The sequence below is a fragment of the Ictidomys tridecemlineatus genome, chromosome 14 (assembly GCF_052094955.1).
Source record: "Ictidomys tridecemlineatus isolate mIctTri1 chromosome 14, mIctTri1.hap1, whole genome shotgun sequence".
Taxonomy (NCBI): domain Eukaryota; kingdom Metazoa; phylum Chordata; class Mammalia; order Rodentia; family Sciuridae; genus Ictidomys; species Ictidomys tridecemlineatus.
The window spans coordinates 51,482,897-51,498,221 of NC_135490.1; the positions used below are offsets into that span (position 1 = coordinate 51,482,897).

Sequence of the window (15,325 nt, forward strand, 5' to 3'; positions counted from 1 at the left end):
TTTTGCCTGGTCCTCTTACTGCTTGTTTCTCCACCTCTCTGCCATGCCTTCCCCAGATGCTCACTCACAGTAAACACAATCCTGGTCTCTACTTACTGACCAGAGAGCCGGCATTATTTGCAAAGTTCCATAGGCTGCATTTTTCTTATGAGGCATGGGGAGAATGAAGTGCAAGACCCCCATAAAACTCCTGATAAAAGACCTGAGGTGGGCAGTCCCACCACCGGCCAGGACCTTGCATGAATCAAACTATATTTATAGGATAGAAAAAGAAATATGTAGAGAGAGAGAGAGAGTTGAATTAGTTTCTCTGATTATTATCATTCTCCTATTTTTTTAATGTGGTGGACTATTAATACCATATCTGTCTCCCTCTGTCAGCATAAGTCTGTCACAAATTCTGTTTTAGAGTAACTAAATATTTGGCTTTTTATCTTTAATAACTTACTCTCTTGGAGGAGAACATGATGGCAAGAGGGAAGAGAGAGAGAGCAAATAAGCAAGGTGTGTCTGTCTGAATGTCCTTGGTTTTGACATTTCATTTCACCAGGGAACATGGCTCTGAAAGATGGCTGTCCCTTCTAATGGCTGGGAATTTGCAGCCGCAATGGCCAGAAGCATAAAGACAAGTAAAGAGGATTTCTTGGTACATGGAGCACTAAGTGCCTGGTTCAGTGAGTTCTGTGATTGATACCCATTTCTGTGTGCTCCTTCCTAACTGCACTCCCTAAAGCATGCTGGGGAGTAGTAATTTCAGGAAAAAAATTGGCATGTGCCATCAGTCACTGGGTGGCGGGTTTAGGGAGGGCATTGCTGATGGTGGCTGCTGTGTCATCCTCCCCAGGATGGTCTTAAAGGATTCGTGGGGAAGAAGCCGAGGACCAACCCCAGTGGTTTTCATTAGGGTGACATTCCTATGGCATCTGGGTCCAGGTGAGGTATGGCAGACAATGGCCAGTCACCATGCAGCTGTCAACAATCTAGAGTTAGTTTGGGGAGAAGGGCTGGATAATATTATTTTTTTCTTGCTGCCTATGGGTATCTAGATCTCAGAGAAGGTTTGTTTGCTCCTTGCAAACCACAATTTGAGGCTGTTTCCCTCTGATTCTCCATTGACAGCACTCAATTTCTGTTTGTTCCCCTCATGTCCTTTTTGCCTCTAAACTGTTAAGTGGTCAGTAGACGCCCATGACAGCCCGTGTGTCCTGACACTGGCCATGTGATTAGGAACAGGGAGCAGGTCTATAGGAGTCGGTCCCCAGGTGAGAGGACTAGCGATGAGGGAAAGCTGTCCTGGGTTGATGCCAACATTTTCTGCGGGAGAAATCAGCAAAGGTGTGTTTCTCTGATAAATCTAGGCCTGGGGAACCATCAAGGTGTCCTGTCAGGCCCAGTTTGGAATCATCAAATTAATTGTTACATGTTACAAGCTGACATATGCAGAAGGTGATAAATAGCTGATGCTGAAACTCCACCATGCATTCCCGCCATGAGGCGGAGGGTGAAGGAGGCTGCCGGCTTCCACCCACTGAGAGCAACCTGCCCGAACTTACTGTTTTTCCTGAGGCCTTCCTTAACCCACTGTCTCTCACCATTGCGTTTACTCGTCGCATCCTTCTGCTGCTTTGGAGGGGTGCTATTTACCTAGAAGTCACGCAACAGCTATTTTAGAAGGCCATTTGCTAGGTCCTCAGGAGCTGCCTGTTGAAGCCAGCATGTGGGGGTCTCTCCAGGCCAACATGCACTGAGTTGGGAACCAGGACTGATCCAGCCTCCGCTCTATGTCCCTGTGGGTGGATTGGAGCAGGTGTGGCCAGGCATTCGAGTGGCCCTGGACATGGGTGAGTGTCAGTAGTGGACAGGCCGGAGAGTTACTCCCACTGCCATCCTGAGCCTTGGACTTCATCCAGCATTTCTGTTACCACAAGAGGTTGCCACAGGGTGGGGTACAGCAGCACACTTCCTTTGGACATCTGATGACAGTTCTTCAGCTTCTGCAGTGTCTTAGGTGTGGTCCTCCTTTCCCTCTCTTCTAAAGTAGGAACTGGGCTACTATCTCTTAGTGAGAGGGAATGCCAAGTACCAATGAGATGTTGGGGGAAGCAGAGATGTAGGGATGGTCGACTGGTCATTAGTTGGTTCCCCTGCCTGGTTCCTGGGTTCCCTGGGTTCTACTTTTGGATGTGTTGGAGTTGATCTGTCCTCATGTCTTGGGTACATTTTATAATAAAGCATGCATGTCTAAACTCCTATCAGGTCTCCTCTTATTTTCTGTGACTTCAGACAATTTTCCTAAGGTCTGGATTTCCGTGGAGCTCTGATGGTTCTGAGCCCCATGTGTACCTCCTCTGAGGAAAGAACCTGCGTCTTCATTTAATAGGCTCTTGGCAAATCTGCTCTCTGCCAGTCTAAATTAATGTTTTCCATTGCAAATAGGAAGGGAAAACACACATGCAGACTGGTGGGATTTTCCCCAGATGATGAGGGGTCCCTGATACCCTTCCTTAGGCTTCTGTGGATGACGAAGTTAAAGGCTCCATACCAACCCCTATGGGAAACTGTCCACCTCCCAGAGCAGCTGTAGGTATGATGGCCAAGCTGATTCCTGGTTCTGCCCAGACCTCACTGCGCCTTCCAACGTGCAGAGGAGTGTAACCCTGTCCTCTGCCCTGTCCTCAAGCCTGGAAGCATGTACCCATGGTAGTATTTCTTTCATGTTTAAAGATTTTGAATATTCAAGGGGTTGAGTCCCACATTCACTCATGTTTAACCAACACCCTCTGTTGCCATATGACATTTCTTCTCTGTCCCCTGTCCTTTCACACATGCTCAGAGGGATCTCCTTTCAACTTCAGCTTTCCAGGCAGTGCATCTGTAGAGAGGCCCTGTGCATCTCACACCTATTACTGCCCTGTGGCAGCACATTGCTGGATATACCCCAACATGCATGCCCAAGACATCTTGCTTGGATCATCCCAAACCAAATTCCATTTGCCTCTCCTCCATACCCACTTCTCATTTGCCCCACTGTCCCCTCAACATGAACCCACACGTTCATGCGCATGCACAAACACACACACACACACACACACACACACACACACACACACACACACACACACCACTGTGTGTGAGTGCCTGCAGCCCCGTGTGTAGGAGATTCTTGTGCCTGTGATAAAAAGTCTAGATGTTTGTAGCCAAAGTAACAGTCTGGTGACTCAAGTAAGCCTCACAGCAGGTGCTCTGCAGTTCCTTTAGTGGGAATCCCCATTCCTGAGCTGGTTGCTCATCTCAGTTCCTCTTCGGCCTGTGTGCACTCTGGTGCCCCTGTGGGGTGGGAGCCACTGGAGCCTCAGTGGGCCTCAGCCATCATGTGTCTCCAGCCCTGGCACAGGGCCATTTCACAACAGGTAAAATGTGCAAGCCTTCCCCTTCCCACCTCCTGACCCCAACTCCTCCTGACCACAGCTCCTCATCACACAGCACTGGGCCTGAGCGCCCACCAGGGTGACACCCCCTTCCTGGCTTCCCTGAAGCGCTGAGTAGCCTTTAAGCCTGGGTGTGCTGACAGGTGTGTTTTAACCTACCTCCCTGCCACAGAGTTCCCACCACAGAGTCCTCGCCAGCTTTGGCATAGGTCAGGGGAAGCCCTGAGATGGGTGTACAAGGGCTGTGCTCTGCAGCAGGGCACCTGTCCTCAGGGGTCGTGTGTGTCACCCTGGGAGGGGCTGGAGCTGGGACACTGGCCATTCAACCTGGGCATTTTCCCCAGGGCAGGACCTAGGCTCCTGTGGAAGCCATCAGCTGCCTATATCCAGCCATGCCAGGCTCAGGCTGCAGAGTAAGTCCACCCACTGCCACCATCGTTCTCAGAAGGCTGCGTGCATTTGTCCTCCCTGGAGATGCCTCTCTGGCCTCACTCTCTATTTGCTGCCTGGCCACTGGACCATCCTCTAGGTTGGTCCCTCTCTCCCTTCCCCTCTGAGCTTTCCTGTGCTCCCTACTATCCAACTAGGTGTCCAGACCCAGTGACAAAGGCAGCCTGACTGCACACAGAGCCATCGGCCACCCTGATCCCCCTAAGTATCTCCCACAGTCCCTTCAGTGTTGTCTGGTGCTGTGACTGTGGACCCGATTCCCAGGAGGACCATGGTGCAGTGGGCTAAGTGTAGGGCGAGATCAGGGACCTGCTTATGTCTCCCATGGCTGCTGGGTGGCGTTTGCCAAATAAACTCTACGCGGAGAGTCTGCAATGCTCTGAGCCTTGTCACGTCCTCCCATAGGATTTTCCATGATCGAGGCCGGCCAAGGCCTCTCTGTAAATGGCACCTGGCCAGCAGCAGGCTCTGAAACACATTTGCTCAGCTCCACCCAGGGCCTTAGGACTGGATTTCTCTAGAAATGGCTGGGAGGGAGGGCATCTGAAAAGCACTTCCTTGTTTTTCTCACTGCCCGGCCCTGGGTACTGGCTTTTTTCTTATTTGTTTCTAAAGGTGGAAGTGGTAGAGGCTGCCCAGGACTGCCCCTTCCTGTGGGCACTGGACCCTCTAAGGAGAGACAGATTCTCGACCTTGGGCCACACCAGCATCACCAGGGGCTGGCTCAAAGCAGGTCATTGGCCCCCAAGATTCCAAAGGAGGTGTCTGCGTGTGGCTTCAGAATATGCATTTCTGTTTCCTGGGTGAATTAGTGCTGACACCTAAGTCCTGGGGTTCTGCTTTGACCTACTGCCCTAATGAATAAGAGAGAAACGCTGATGAATTTGGGGCAGCAGACCTTAATGTTCTCTTTGGGGCATCGCCTGGGACATGGTATACACAGGTGACTCTCAGCTTCTTTAACAGCCCTGTCACCGCTTTGTGGAGTATGGGCATGTTCTTTGTTGTGTGACATCTTTCTTAGACATTTATGTCAAGCACTCTGATGAAGAGTTCTGGCCAGGGGTCACAGACACAGATTCTCCAAGGGCCGCCTCTGGGGAATTCACAGCCAATCCTAGCTTAGAACCCAGCCAAGGGGTGTGCCTGCTTGAGAGAAGGCCGCACACCCTGTTTAACCCACACCTGCCAAACCTGCCTGACCATGAAGCAGCCCAGAGGAATGTTTATGAGCCCACCTTGGCAAAAGGACCCTCATCAAACCTCTCCAGTGGGGCTTATTTACCTCTTTCCTGCTTCCCTCGTGTGCTGGGTTGGGGTCTTGTGCACCTTGCCCACTGGGTGCTGGGATTGGGGCTCCTGTTTGTCTTCCATGGCAGTCAATTTCTAGGGCTATTTATAGGATGCTTGTGCGTATTCTGAATAGCAAACATAGAAACGTTTATGAAGTATTCCCTTATGCTGTAGAAACTTGCCATCTTGTATTAATTATAGTGAATGGTAGTTTGATCTGCTTTCTAAAAATCCAAATTATAAAATATTTATAAGGAAATGTGGTGTTACTTTCAAATCACACCATGGCTCAGACTTGTCTAGCAGAGGGGCCCAGTAAATTTCTCTTACAGGATGCATGATTCAATGTACAAATAGAATTATTTGTAATAAGCACATCAATTATTTGTGTGTAAGCTTTCACTACAAAATATTGTTGGGTTTTCCCAACCTTGTTTTCTTGGGGGATTTTAATATCCTTCCATCTTGTTTGTGTTTTCTATGGCCCTTAACCAATGAGCACAAATTTCACATTGGTGAAATTCAGCTAAATAAGGCTTGAGTCTGTTGGAGAAATGATTCCCCTATGAGAAGCACATGTGATCCCCTGTACTCCCAATGTGTCTGGTCACAGGTTCTAAGTACCTGTGATGGTGGTCACTGTTGACTGTTGTCCCAAACCCCATTTCTGTGACAGACCTGCAGCATAGGAACTGACCTGCAGAGCCACAGTGTCATCACTCACTGCTTGTGGTTACATAGGAAATGGAAGCTCCTTTAACCTGTTCCTTCAAACTAGGTTGCCACCCACTGGCAGTCCATGAAGTGAGTAGAGATCATCACTTTCAAAACAGAAAACAGGATCAAGCAGAAGCTCGTAGAGTGCATGCTACACTACAGGAAACATCACACAGCAAGGTCTTACTCTGCCCCCCGCCACAGGCTCCCTGGCATCCCTGCACCAGGGCTGCTGAGTAGAGAAGCTATTGGCCCATGCCCCAGGAAGCTGGCTACACCAAAGCAGCGATGTTTTATGAAACCTAACAATCTCGTTGTACTAGTCCATTATGAATTATTGAATCACCATTGCATATTTATAGCAACGTCTTAATATTTTAATAATTTATTTATCCCTTGTGGGTCCTTTTGTCTATTTCTTTTAATTGATAAAGGAAAGAGTCTTTTTGGAGCTAAGTTCACTGGGCTACTCCCTTGAAATGATGCTTCCAGAATTCAAAATAGATTCCTGCACATTTGTCCCTGAGTTGAAGTCACCCAGTGTACAGTAAATAGACCTACTCGCAGGAATCAGAGGGGCCCCTGCCCTCCCCTGGGCTGCCACAGCTCTGTGGAAGACAGCCAGTCTCAGGTCTCAGACTGAGAATTAATAGCCACCTGTATTCCGTGAATTACAGCAGCTTAGAGACCTGGGAAAACCCTACTGTGTCCACCAAGGGCGCCCTCTACTTGGGGAGCATCCTTCATAAGTGGCCTTCAGTTCCAGAGTCATTCCCACAGGCTCTGAGTGCCTCGCTCCTGTTAGCTGTGCTCATGGAGAAAAGGAAGTCAAGGGAAATAGCCTGTTTCCTAGTAGTTACACGTGATGAACTGGCTGGCCCTGATAAGGAGAACTTTTAAAACTAAGGTGTGCATCCTTCAGGCTGAAGAAGCCGAGGTGGCCCTGGCTAGGGGTGAGAATTGTGGCAGGAGGTCTTAGTCTTTTGAGAATGCCCGGGGGGGCTGTGGTCCCTTTTGCATTGACTTAGGTTGTTTGTCATGAGTGACGTCACACACTGAGAACACATTGAGCTCTTTACAAGACGAGCTGCCTTTAAGTCTGCCCCTGTATCTTCTAGACCATTCCAGATGTTTGGGAAATATGGCGAGAGTCCTGCCGAGGAATGTTGTGCTGTTACCACTGCCTGGAGTTGCCACATGGAAAGCGGTTGGAGTTTTTCCCCCATTAAATGTACTCATTCAGTCTCTTGGAAAGGGTCTTGATAAGGTGGACACCCTCTTTCCCTACCTGCCCCCAGCTAAGCGACCTCATTGGTTAAGTTTGAACTTGGTTCCATCATAATTCTAAATGTAACTTGAGACGGTGTGAAGAAGTACATCTTAGCCTGGGCTCCTTCTTAAGAGGGAGAAAAACTGTTAGAAATCTTTAAGGTGCAGCAAAAGCTGCAGGAAGAGCCCTTTTGCTTGGGAAATCCAAGGCAGTGCCCCATCACCAGTGGATCCAGCTCTACCAGATTGTTAGTCATCAGAAATAAACCCACATACATCTGATGACTCTCTTGCAGCACTTTCAGGCTCACTGTGCACAAGGAGTTTCATTTCTAAGAAGGGAGCTACAAATGGCTCAGGTTAGCCAACCTGATAAATTCACCCGCTGGCCGCTGTTGCAAATTTATACCAAGCTAAGGCTCACTGTCCAGCCATGCTCATGGTGCTAACAGTATTTGTTGGGCATCTGTCAGGTAGGATGCTAGGCATACAGCAAACTCCACCCTGTCCTTGACCTTGAAGCGGAGACAGGCAAGCAGGAGTAGGAAGTTCCTGCAGCCACACAGCTGGGAAAGGTCTGCCCTAGGAGGGTCAGGGGAGACTGTGGAAAGTTAAGAAGTGAGCCAGCCTTTGGAGCTGGTGCCCCAGCTGCCTCAAACATTAAGATTGTGCCAGACAGAGGGAATGCCAACATTTCTCCCACCAGAAGTGAAACTCTTGAGAGCCCTGGTAAAGTTGAGGATCATTGTGGAATTGTCTGAACCTGAAGTGACTGCAACAGCATATGTAGTCTGGAATACCTTTGAGAGAGAAAGAAGGCACTATCAGTAATTATACCAGGACAGAGGACAGATACCTGAACCCAGCTACTCTGGGAATTGGGATCCTATCACCAACCTGCAGAACACTTGAGGCCTATATCTGTCTCCTTTTTTTTTTTTTTAAAGAGAGAGTGAGAGAGAGGGACAGAGAGAGAGAGAGAGAATTTTAACGTTTTTATTTACTTTTTTCTTAGTTTTCGGCGGACACAACATCTTTGTTGGTATGTGGTGCTGAGGATTGAACCCGGGCCGCACGCATGCTAGGCGAGCACGCTACCGCTTGAGCCATATCCCCAGCCCCCTATATCTGTCTCCTTGAGTGAAGTGTCTTCCTCTAATGGTCAGAGAAGAAACAGCAGGTCATTTGTTCCTGTTTTGTTTTTTTTGTTGTTGGTGGTGGTTTTTTTTTTTTTAAGAAAAGGGTGGAAGACAAATACAAATGCCATCTGCCATTGCAATGGCAGAAAATGTTTGTACTTGTGTCCCTGATAACCATTTTAGGACTGTCGTTAAGCCCTGTTATTGAACCATAAAGATGCTGGTGTTTACTTTATATTCAAATTGGTACCTTTTGAAGCTGATGCTCAGGAAAAGCAACAAATTGAATCTTGAACTTGAAAAGAACTTCTGGTTTGACTTGTGCTCTTCATGCATGACAAAAATTACTGCCTTTACACAGTATTCAAGCTAGCCTTGTTTTCCATCCTCACCTTCCCTGAAGAACAAGCAGCAGAGATATAAACAGCTTCTCTGGGGGCTTTGCCCAGATAGCTCAATTAAGACACAATGCGCTTTATTTTCTTGGAAAAAGAAGTCTTCATCAAAAACAGATGCTTCAGGTGTTGGCCGTGCACCCAGGTGCCCCAGCCAGACTCCCTGATTTTCTTCCTGGGGTTGCCTCTCCCTGGATCCTTCCCTGGATGCTCAGAACAGGGCAGCACAGGCACAGCCTACTACTCCAGAGTTCGGGCCACACAGCAGGTTTTCTGGGACAGTGCTAGTCTCTGCGTTTTCTCCTGTTGTCTACACAAGGACTGGTAGATGGCAGGCAGTGTGTTCTGGTCCTGGATGGCAGAATGCAAGACAGTGACCCCCCCCCCCCCCGGTTATTTTGCTACGGCAAGTGACATTACCTGAAAAGTAGCATATGATCCAGAGACACGGGGGCCTCGGGTGAGTAGGCAGAGCAGGTCAGGGCTGCCCTGAATCCACACCACTGTGGATCCCAACACCCTGCTCTAGTTAGGCTCCAGGGGGGCAGGCCCATCTATGTTGGCAGCTACTGAGCCTGCAGCACTTAGCTCTGTGGCAGGCCCGGGGGCTGCTTGGTGGCGGTATCTGATGGGCAGGCACAGCATAGGTGATGACGGGCACAGGTTTTTCTCATGCTGATTGTTGTGTCCTGGGCTCCACAGCGCCAGGCAGGGCATGCCACTGAAAATGACCTTCCCCAACATAACCCCTGCCTCCTTCCAGCTCCTCTGTTGGCCCCAAACTTAGTTTACATTCTAGGTCAGTCATCTTTGTGGCCTTGGCTGGTGATGGCCAGTGGTTGTTCACAAACGTCTCTGAAAAGCAGCCGTACTATTCTTACACTCCCCCCCCCCCTCACAATAGCCAGGCTGGGTGTGGGACAGTGGGTCTTCTGGCCCATGCTGATGACCAGGAGAGTTTCCAGTTTTGGGGTCTCAACATGCACACGATCTCAAAGTGAGATCTATAAGTTCTCCTCCAACTTCTTAACTGTGAGTGTATACTTAGCCTTGTTGTTCCCTGGAAGCAAGTCATATCCAACCTCCAGGTCCCCTCTCTGTGCTGTGTCAGGGTGCATCTCAGATCCTTGAGTGTCCTGCAGGGCACTGTTCATCCCATCTTGCCTGCAGAGAGATGGGAAGTTTCACTCTGTGGTCCCAGAACCTGAGTGCAAACTGAGAGTATCCTCAACACCTAAGGACAGTGCCTATCTCCTCTGATGTTTGTAGCCTTCATCCTGTCCTGCTGTCCCCACACTCTCAGAATTCCACCTCTACAACTGCTTCCACTGACATGTCACTTACTAACAGGTCTCTTCCTGAGTCACACTGCATGTGCTACAAACATAATGTTTGGGAACTCATTTGACCTTCCCCAAACTCCTTCCTACAAGCTCCAGAGATGATGCTTGGCTCTTTGTTTCAGGAAGGAAACTAAAGTTCCAGGAGTTCCAGTCTGGCTCTGGGTTAGAACATTCATCTTTTGTCTCCTAGCCTTGGTCTCATGTCCCCCTGTGGGACTGCCTCCTCACTTTGTAGATAACAATGCAGGTTGACTGTCCCATGGGTAAGATGGGATCCGGCTGTCCTCTGGGAAGCATGGAGAGGCCCCAGGGCAGCCCCTCAGGGAGCGTGGGGAAGCAGGAAGGTTGAGGCCCTGGGCCACAGCCTGCAAGTCGTGCATAGCTTGACGCCTGCTCTGCCCATGACCTGCTCCTTCACTCCTCCCCCGAAACCCTTATTTGAGAAGTTTAAAGAGATGCTGTGGTTCCCTGGATGTCCCAGGGAACTGGAGGGAATTAAGTCTCAACAGAGGCTCGGACATGTGGAAGTCCTTCCCACCCATAAGGACAGTTTCCTCTTGGTTGTGACAGATGCTGTCCACACTGACACAGGGACAACCCTGTTCCCAGAAAATCCTGATGACCTGTTTCTCATGCCAGCTTCTGGCAAACCTCACAGTTGTCCCACTGGCCTCTCAAAGGGCCTTTTGGGACCAATCCATGTCCTCACCCCAGCCCTGAGCCCAGAACCCTGTATGGTGTGTGATCACCAAATGTTTGTTAGTGCAGAGGACGGAGGTACTAACTGACCCGTGCTGACTCAGCATCAGAGCATCAGTGGGTAAAGACTTAATTCAGTGCTCCAAGTGCTCTCAGACCCCACAGCTGAAGTGGCCTGGTGCTAGCCTGCCTGCAGTCCATGCTGCTGTGCTCCATGCTCCACCATCACTGCATGCTCTGAACATCCAGGGCAAGTGGGTTCCTGGATGAAACAGAAGTCCTCCCCACCAGCTGCTGTTGAAAGGAAGCAGAATTGGTGGGGTTTTATTTCCTTCATATTTGACTCTGCTCCCCTTCTGCTAATTCCAGAAAAGGCTTGAGCACTGAGTGTGGTCTGAGGTGGTCCCCAGAACTGGTCTTTCCAATTAGACAGCTGTTGGATTTGCACATCCTGAGACCACTGCTGTCAGCAGCTCATCTGCCATATGGGCAGAGCTGCTCTCCCAGGTCACAAAGCCCCTACCACAGGCACATGGAAGGGGGGTTACAGGTACAGTTCCCATGGATCCAGCAACAGGAAAGCCAGAAAGTTCTCTCCATTTCTCAGTGTTTTGGGCTTTGGCCCAGTTGAGCTTCACCCTCCCTGGCTGAGCTTCACCCTTGCTAGATGCACACTCCTGCCACCAGGAGAGCAGCTGAAGATACACGAGAGCAGGGAAATCACTTTTCTCTTCTTTTATTTCTGAGTTCTGTGCAAAAACCTAGTGACAGCAGTCGCATTTAAAGCCAGCCACCTGTTTCTGGGGATGGGATGAGATGCAGAGAATAAGATTCTCAGTGTCTATATTTGATTATCATGTCCTTTCTAATAGGAATTTTATTAGCAGTTTTCTTGTGAAATTTTACTACTTACCTAATCCTTCTCCTTTTTAAGCCATAATAGCTGTCTTGTACCAACCACACACTTTGCATTCTGAACCAGGGATACCCTCCTCCCCAAAACCATTGTAAAACATGACCCTTGAACCTGAAGCTCCAATTTCAAATGGAATGATTAATGCTCTGATTTTCACCAGCTGTCTAATAAGCAGGACTTATTCACCAGCACCTCCTCATAATTGAAATTCAAAGGAAGGAGCCTAAAACATCAATGTGTTCAGAATAAAAGATGCAATCACTTTAAGTGTGATACTTACTGAAATCTAGTAACTTGTAAAGTTTTAATACATGTAACATGGTCATACAGACTGTCCAACAACCACACAACTTGTTCCTCGCTGTGTGATGAGCAAGCACTTTCCAGCCAGGCCTGGGAGCCTTCCCCAGCATCCCAGATACCTGCAGGCTGGGGACTGGCGGCCACTGGCAGGGGTCTTCCAGCAGCTTAGCAGTGGAGCAGAGTAGCAGGGGGTTCCCCACCCCACCCCTAGCATCTACCATCTTCCTTCTGTGCTGCCACTTTGTAAAACACATGCACAAAATGGCTTCATTTTTAAACAGGTGACTTGCCTTTGATCTTAGCCTCCCTAACAGCTCCCTAAAAATGATCCTCTCTGGCACATTTACTGAGGCTGTTGCAATGTGCTAGTGGGGATATATTGTTAGGGATACACAGGATGGGGGTGGAGACAGAGGAATCCACATTCTGTGGCACTGGAGGATCTTTTCTGACTGTAACACCTCCAGTCCCACCCTGTGGTACCCATGGTGCTTAGAACAAAAGAGAGAAAACTCAATGTGAGGAACCTAGCATTCCTCAGAGATGCTCTAAGAAACCCCAAAATTCTTTAGCCACCCCAGGAAGACAGGGAGGGAGAAAAGGAAGTACAAAGGAAGAAAATAAAAGAAAGGAGAAAAAAATCATTCTCAAATTATAATTTAGAAGAAAAATTAGCAACTTCAAGACTTTTTTGTCCAATATTAGACATTGAACTAAGAGACTCTAAACCACTGAATTCCCTCACCAGCCCTTTTGATTTATTTTATTTATTTATTTATTTTTTTTGAGAGAGAGGATCTTGATAAACTTTCAGGGCTGGCCTTAGAAAACTTGGAATCCCTCTGCCTCAGCCCCTGAGTAGCTAGGATTACAGGCATGTACCATCATGCCCAGCTTTAGACTGACTTTATACAGTCAGTTAATTCAGTTATTGCCACTAAATATGAGATTGTCAATAGAGGTGCATTCTAAGCAAAGTAAAAATATTATTTCATTAAAACTCCCAAATATTCTATGAAATGGGTGTTGTTTCCATTTTACAGATGGACACTGAGCACAGACGAGCTTCTTGTGTGGACCCAGGGCTCTCTGTCTCCAAAGTCCAGGCTCTCAAACACACCACTGCATGGGGCTTTCCTCTGTGCTTCAGATGCTCTGCGCTCTGCAGGGGCAGCAGCAGAACTGCTGGGCACAAGCCCTTACACCCTCACCTGTCACGATGTCCTCTTCTCAAACACGCCACTGCATGGGGCTTTCCTCTGTGCTTCAGATGCTCTGCGCTCTGCAGGGGCAGCAGCAGAACTGCTGGGCACAAGCCCTTACACCCTCACCTGTCACGATGTCCTCTTCTCCGTGTAGGGATGGAGGTAGAGGCCCACAGTGGCCCTGGACCATCACTGTGTATTAAATCTGTGAGATGCAAGATAAGTAACCAGAACACATACTGTGATCATTTGTCTTCTTTGCATCCAGGGAAGGAGGGACTAGGTGACAGCAGAGGCAAGAAGGAGTGGGAAAAGCCCAAGTCAAATTCTCTGGTTATCAAAAGAGAAAGCAGCTCTGGAACTATATCCATGGGTACAGTGAAGATCCCAGCACCTGTTAAAACAGCTAGCAACCTCCTCCTCACCCTGGGGAGGAAATTGAACCAAGAGGCTCTATACCACTTAATTGCCTCACCAGCCCTTTTTATTTATTTTATTTTATTTTATTGCATGTCGGTACATGCAAGCTGTGAACACTCCATACTCAGGAGGTGGGGGGTTCAAGCCTTCTCTAGCTGCAGAAGTGGGCTGGTGTGGTTTCGAGGTATCCATCAACAGCTAGCAAAGCACTTGGTAGGAGTGTTTTAGAACCCAGGCAAGAACTGTTCTCCCAGTGGAAACTGGCCCTGCTCATCTGGAGACACTCAGGGAACCAGCAGGGTTAGACTTTGTGTATTTGCAGCCCTGATGAGGGAGGCAGCCTCTACCCCCTCTGCAGGAGGGAGTGGATCACTAAGAAAGCAGAGCTGGTTTGCTGAGTCATGGGCCCTTCACTGGAGGATTTGAAGACTGGGATTTTGGTGTCATGAAGCACCATCTTCTCATTGGAAATCCGATGTCATTGAACCAGACTGAACAGGAGCTCACAAGTTCCACCCCAGTCAAGATCTTCTGCTAGGGCTCTTTTGAACAAAACTATAAATTCCACATACCAAATCTGGAAGGAATTGGGTTCCAGAGTCTTTTCTCCTGGGCTTAGAATTGTACTTAAAGCATTTATGCTGAGGTTTTGTTTTTGCTTTTTACCTTCAGTCAGACTCACTTGACAATTAAGGGACTCCTTAGAGAGAAAGGACATGCTTGCCAGCAGGGGACACCAGGTTTCTGTCATCTTGGGGGTAACATCTAGCCTGAGGTCCCTGAGAGGACCAACGGTGACATCTTGTGGGGGTGATGATCTCAGCACCTAAAGTCAGGCCACAGGAATGAAGCCCTTGACTGTCAGGCTGTGAAGAATGACAGGGCAGAGGACGTAAGTGGAGCTAAGCTTTCCCTCTGCTCACCAGCCACACTCATTGTTATTTTGGTGTCCAGAAAATTAAAAAGCCCAGTAAGGTAAGACCAGGTCAGGACGATATTTTAAGAACTAAAAATAGCAGGAAAGCATTTGTTTTCTGGCTGTTTACTAGAAAGTCTTTGTGAAAGCCCCTCAGATGGGAATAGACTTTTCCATAAATTTCATGAAAACACAAAGCCACATGTTCAGAGCAAAGTCAAAGAAGAGTTTCAGAATTTGTTTCTGGGTTGCCTTAATAGCCCACACTTCCATTAGGAGGATGAGTAGAAGGAAGGCTTTCCAGAAAATGGCCACAAGAGCAGGCTCTACCACACCCACTCACCCAACTGGGTGCCACAGGAGCCCCCCTACCCCCCCCCCCATCTCATTCACTTAGCACTGGTGAATACTAATTAAAACATGTCCTTCTTCCTGAAAATAAGCTCTCTGTTCTTACACAGATATGCACACTCACGTGCACTCATGCAGAGCTCAGTGGCCATGTCTGGGTCTGCATGGACTCTCACAGCAGGTGCCTGCCCCTTGCCCTAGGCGCTCAGCACCTGTACTGTGGAGAGGCACTTGGAGTCCTTGGTGGACTTTAATTGTCTCCATCTGTTCTGCCTGGTGCAGAGGAGGACACAGTGCTGTCAATTGCAGCATGGGAGTGATTTTGAAGACCCCACAGAGATGATCACATTCTTTCTAGCAGGTGCTCACCCGCCTGACCCACCAGCAGGTGGGAACACACTGGGAGTGTCCATTAGTAGGACTGGATCTGGTATGACAGCAGCCTCTCCCCCCTCTGTTGACATAGCACAGATACCCTCAT

At 48.6% G+C, this 15,325-nt stretch overlaps 1 long non-coding RNA gene across 4 annotated transcripts in view; it reads left to right on the forward strand.

Annotated features, from left to right (window-relative positions):
• LOC144370399 (uncharacterized) overlaps positions 1-15,325 on the forward strand; it is a 64,563-nt gene that overhangs the window by 37,324 nt on the left and 11,914 nt on the right. The gene's annotated exons all lie outside the window — the stretch shown is intronic.